We start from the raw sequence: 6240 nt of genomic DNA on the forward strand, positions 1-6240 counted from the left end.
AAGCATCGCTAGGCTAAAAACATCACTTAAGTTTCTTTGAAACAATATTTTTACATTTAAAATTTAATGGAAAAAATGTTGGAATAACCAATTTTTTAAAAAAATGGCTTCACTGTTGTGAATCAGAAAGTCAGACTTGGAATGTTTAAAGGAGCTTTTAGGTAATTTTTCATTAAAGAAAACAAACCAAAACTTTTTCCCACCTCTAGATATTTGTTTTTGGGCCTATATTTACCGTACAAGCCTGGTAGTCAAACCCTGGATGGCTGCACAGATTATTATAAGCCCATTTATGGTGAACCTGCTCTACCACTGAGCCACGCAGCACCAACAAAACAACAAATATGCAGTCCACATGAATGCACCAAAAACAGGTTTTAAGTCTTTTCACCTGGAAAAGATTTTCAAAAACCTTTTCAAGAGATTTTTTCTAATAAAAACATTTCTGAATTAATTTGCTAAATTTATCTAATTAATTTTATATCAAATTGAGTTAATTTTCTCTAATATTCGATAAATTAGAAAAAAAACTGATTTTGTCTAAAATTAATTAGAAAAAATTAAATTTGATCTAATTTTATATCAAATTAATTAAATTAATTAAAATTAAATTAATTTATCTTATCAATTTTAGATAAAATTGATTATCTAAAATACCAACTTAGTCTGCAGCTAAAAACTAGCTAAACTAAGGTTGGTTGGTTGGTTTAACTAACTATAACCTTCTGTGTCTCACTTTTCCTCAAACTTATTGCGATAAAACATCCGTCTACGTTCAGTAAACCATCTCTGATAATAGCAGCTTAGAACATCACTTCAATAAAATCCAGATTGTCACTTTAAATGGCACATGGCTACTGTTGCTAAGCTAATGTTGTATTGAACTAAAACAACTAGAATAGACATCGGTGTTTATATAAAAATGTTGCTAAATGCTGAGCTTTTCTTCTGGTAAAACCTGAAAGAAGCGTCTTTAACGGTGGCTCATTTAATAAAACCTCATGATGCAGTGAAACAGGAAGTGGGCTGTTGGTGTTCGAAGCTCCAGCTCCTAACGGGACCATGGACCTGCTGACTGTTAACTGTCTCCAACTGCAGTCCACTCATGTTCAGGGGACGGTCGCCCCTTTCTCTTTCTCTATTAAATATCTTGTTTAACTTTGCTGGAGTGTTCTTTGTAAATGTATACAGTGGGCACACGTGGACACTCTCCTGCATTTGTTTACAGCGCACTAACATGCAGACGTACTGTGGTGTTGAAGAACGTCTTTCTGAGTGCTTCTTTTGGTCTCGCTTGTCATTTCAGAACACAATTACCAACAGTGTGAAAGTGAGAACTTTAGCAGTCACACACATTCACACATGTACAGACTAAAGGCTTTCTTCATCGTTAATATTTACATTATTGTCAGATGGTTTACTTCCTGGTTTTAAAGACTCCATTAGGGGGCCTTAGAAGTCCACTTAAGAGGTCCATGAAAAAGAGGCCTGTAACTCCAGATTTCTGGTTGGTTTATCTTATAAAGTGATTTCCAAATACATGAAAATGCTCAAGCTGCCTCCCCCAACTTCCTTTATGTTGGTCAACCTCAACCTGCTCTGTATCAGTGGCCATCTGTGAATCATGCTCCACTCAATTCAGTTGCGCACAGCAAGAAAATCTGTTTAGGATGGACATTTGATCAAATCTGGAGTTTGCATCTGCTCTGGTGACGTCCCACATCTCCCACATGACCCCGTCAGCATCAGCATCTGGCATTAATAGGGAGCTAATGAGTCTCCTCTCTTCCTCGTTGGGTCGTTTATCTCCTGTAGCTTCCTATTGTCTCTGCTGGGAATGAGGGTAAAAACAATTATGACTGGACAGACGGCCTTAAACCTGCCGCAAACCATTCACAAAAATGGGAATTTGTAGAAAAGGTGTTGAGATGAAAATGACTCCAATAGAGTCAAATTCTAATTGGATTTACAAACTTTTTCCTTTGGAAATTGGTAACAAAACAAACAAAGTTAAAATAAAAACTTTTGATATTCAAAGGGAATACACTGGCTCCACTGACAAAGGTTTGCAATTATAAACACTGTTTCAATGTTTTATGGAAACGTGAACAACCATCTGGTGAAAAAGATGAACAAATTAACAAATATGTAGAAGGATAGACTGATCAATTGGTAGAAATATGACTGAACATAGATGATAGAATGGATGCAAAAAGTCTGAAAATATAAATATGGATGAAGGATGTACAGTGATTCAGCAAATAAAGTTTAAAGATGCTAACATATTTCCAGACTCTTTAGGAACTCTGATTATTTCCATCTCTCACCTTTAAATCTATATTTTTCTCTTTATATACATTACAGTTTCTCTTGATTTACTATTCCAGAAGAAATAAAACCAAATTCAAACAGCATTTTCACAGCAGACTGCGACATTTAAATTACCACGGGAAAAAGGAGCATAATTGGAACTAATAACATCAACAATTGCTCCACTTCAGCAGTAAAGATAATGCAGTTAAAATCCCATGAAACAACAGTGTGGATAGTCTAAATGGTTTCTCTTTTCTTTCCTACTCACACGTGTTAAAATGACTTGAAGATGGGAAATGGAAATGAGTTTCCCCAGGCTCAGAGCACTTCCTATGCAACCAACTGGTGGAACGTTAATAGTAAATACCTGTTTATATCAATACAGCAGAGACATTACATGTGAAATAAAGCAGTTAATATGTTGTTTCTCCAGTTACTGCCACTGGTAAAATTAAACTGTCAAAACAATAATAGCAATTATTTGGGCTATCATAAGAGAAAACGAATGGGGGTTAATTTTTCAATCATATTTTCACCATTTAGTTATTCAGTCATTTATAAATGTCAGTTTCAAACTAAATTTTTAATTAGCAAGCTAAGGATTCAGTTTATGCTAGCTATGTACAAACTACATATCTAGCTCCAAACTAAATATTAAGTTGGCCAGCTAAATAGTTAGCTCCAAACTAAATATGTTAGCCAGCTACATATCTAGCCCCAAACTAAATATTAAGTTGGCCAGCTAAATAGTTAGCTCCAAACTAAATATGTTAGCCAGCTACATATCTAGCCCCAAACTAAACATTAAGTTAGCAAGCTAAATAGTTAGCCACAAACTAAATAGTAAGCTAGCAAACTGCTTAGTTAGCTTCAAACAATATTAGTTTGGAGCTACATATTTCGTTTTCACGATATGAAATTCAGCCAGCTAATTAAATATTACTTTGAATATGAATGAATAACGTGGTGAAATTAACTGAAAAGTGAACCGCCATTTTTTTCTCTTACTACAGACTGAATAATCTGAATTATTGCTTCTCTGACTATAACAGCACCCTATAGATGACCTGAGAAGAGATGTACCCCAAAATAACGAGGTACTGTTCACATCGAAACATGGAGCTATACTGGTCTGCAGCACAAATTATAGCACTGAAGTTTATTTTATCAACAAAAAGCAGATATTGTTTGGACTTCCGGTACTTTGAGACGTCTGGACTTTTCAGCCAGCTGCAGTACTTCCAGTGAACTGTAATTGTATCTGTGCAAAAATATAAACTGTAAACTCAACCACTAACAAGCTATGGTACAAAATCTGTGAACTAGCTACTCAAATTTATGCCAAACCCTTTCCAGAGCTTACACTTCAAGACTCTGCCCATGCATGGCTGTGCTACTATTACACCACAAGTTATTTTGACAGAAAACGGATCTCTTGCTCACACGTACGCGATGCTGCACACACATACATTACAACTAAGTCTGGACAATTATGATAAAGAAGGTAAGTCAAGAAGGTGGCAAAGGTAAATCCCAAATTTCTGTCTCAATGTCAGACCTTCAATAACAGGCGATTTTCTTCCAACACCAAATCATTGACTGCAGGATCAGGTTCCAGTGCATAGCTATGTGCAAATGAACGTCAAATCTTGCATGGTCCACTCTATCCTCCCCATCAACAGTATTCATTTTCTCCCCCAAACCACCAGTCTTAATGGAGGAAGGGAAAGTATTCTGTAAGTCTACGGTCATAGAAAACTCACTCAGTTGACCAATCCCTCATCTTACCCCTATGAGGGACTGGTCATCATCCTCCTCTAACCAATCCTCTTCATCTTTCTTTCACTCCCACTTATTATGTTTGCCTTCTACTTACTGTCATTCCTCTTTGCTCCAGAACACACCTCCACTTCAATACACATCACAATGTCATCTGCAAACATCATTTCCTCTGTCAACCTTTCCAAACAATATTCCAAACAGACTTAAATACCAAGAGAAATTGTACAATTAGATGAGTCTGTCATTTTGTCCCTGAACAAATCTGCTCAGCAAATTCTTACCCACTCTTTGCTATTTACTCGTTCCTACCTCCTTTTCACAATTGTCAGTAAACAATTTCGTTCCCATGTCAGATCTTGTGTGCATTTTAAGTTTTTGAAATCCACTTTTAATCCGTGTTGGCCAGATTATCCTTCTGAAATAAGAGACTTCACACCAGATCAAAATAATTTTGAGTAGTCAAAGTGGGTAACAGAATATTCCTAAACTAGGCAGGAACTGACGAATAGTCGGCACGAAATGACAAATGTGCAAAGGTTTGACATGGCAACGGAGCAAAATGTTCAAATTAAACCAACCTTAACACAGGGTTTCTATGCTAGCAGCCCTATGAAATGGATTTCCAGGACTAATATTTACTTTTCTCTGAAAGGCAGTGATCTCCCTGGCAACCATGGGTAACCCTGGTTGTTGGTTAAACGGCTTGTTTTAGTTTCAATCCTGATGGACAGACACCGTCAATCAGTTTTACAACATGCCAGGCATGAAGAAATATCCCCCAAATAGTCTCATCTTCAGTTCAGCTGCAGGGGTAAACCGCTCTTTGCACTAGAGATGAAAGGTTTAGATTATTTTTAATCATGGCACTGAGTCATGTACCTTAATACTGATCGGAGCCTGAAGCATCCATCTATCACCAAACTCAACGCAGCCTGATCTTTTGGGATGATTTAACCTCGTTAGTGGATCTCTAATTTTTTAACATCATTTATCCGGCTGACTTCCTTCTCTCCAAGCACTTGTCTCTTGATAATTGTATAAAATCAGCTCCTGTCTAGGCTGAAAGCAAAACTCAAAAGATACTCCCTCCGTAACGCTTCACTTTGTCACAATCCTTTCTACCTCACTTTTGGAAACATTTACATGGTGGTTTTTAAACATTCCTAAAACAGTCGTTTGTGTGTCCACTAGACTCGGTTCGATTAAGGACCAAAACTGCAACATTTGTTACATTTTCAGCTGCTGCGGTTCGCTTTCACACTGTAATGTAAAACAAACCAAATACTTTGGAAAACCTGTTCCTACCCTCTCCTGTGGTGGCGCTGCACCAAGAACTCCTCAAGAAAACAACAGGGAAACCTCTGAAGAAGACACAGAGCTTCCTTCTCAACGAATCGTAAACAAAAACAGAGTGGCGTCAGATTTTATCAGTGGTAGGGTTTCTCTTTAATCTTTGGTTAAAAACAAAAAAAAGAGCCATTTCTCCTGATAGCACTAGACTCGCACGTTTGTTTTGGTATTTACCCAGAATGCCCTGCAGTCTCCGGCTTTTGGCGAACTAATGTTTGCATCAGAGTTTGATTCACAAATCCCCAAACAAACCAGTCTGATTAAAGTGGACTAAACAGGGTCGGTGTGAATGCACCCTAAAAGCCACATCCCACGTTTACATATGCTGTAAGCTGATATTTCTTGTGCTGTGAACCAGTATAAGAAACATATTTTGAGGAGATAAGATTAGAACAGTAATTAAACCCGCAGCTTATGTTGGCAGATGTTAACAGACTCGTCTAAAAAAAAAAAAAAGATTCAACTTAATTTGGGACATCTAAGCCAAAGGCACACAGCTATGAGTCAGACAGGTGAATAAAAACGTAGGCAAATAAAACACCCATTCCAGGAGCAGCAAATATGCTTTCACTTATAAAAGGGTTCTTCTCTCTTTTGCTCCAGCATCATCTTTCCCCCGAGGTTTCCCCTTAGGGGGGAATCAGTCAAGCTAACTTCACCAGAGTACCTCCGAGCCAGCTCACACACATGCAGTACGACACTTTAGGTAAAAAATGTACATCATTTGCTCATAAAGTCCTTTCACTGTGTATTTTTCTATTCTGCTATCCGAAGGCGTCACAGCATGTGTAGAAC

The 6240-nt window shown here is 37.4% G+C and overlaps 1 long non-coding RNA gene across 1 annotated transcript; it reads left to right on the forward strand.

Annotated features, from left to right (window-relative positions):
* Positions 1–589: 589 nt before the first annotated feature.
* Positions 590–5978, forward strand: LOC106950716 (uncharacterized). Its single transcript, XR_001425669.1, has 2 exons — positions 590–3758; positions 4211–5978. It is a non-coding gene; the product is annotated as an uncharacterized LOC106950716 (long non-coding RNA).
* Positions 5979–6240: the final 262 nt, after the last annotated feature.

This window comes from Poecilia latipinna, unplaced genomic scaffold (assembly GCF_001443285.1).
Source record: "Poecilia latipinna isolate Pla-1442-1.1 unplaced genomic scaffold, P_latipinna-1.0 Scaffold25, whole genome shotgun sequence".
In the NCBI taxonomy this organism is placed as follows: Eukaryota; Metazoa; Chordata; class Actinopteri; order Cyprinodontiformes; family Poeciliidae; genus Poecilia; species Poecilia latipinna.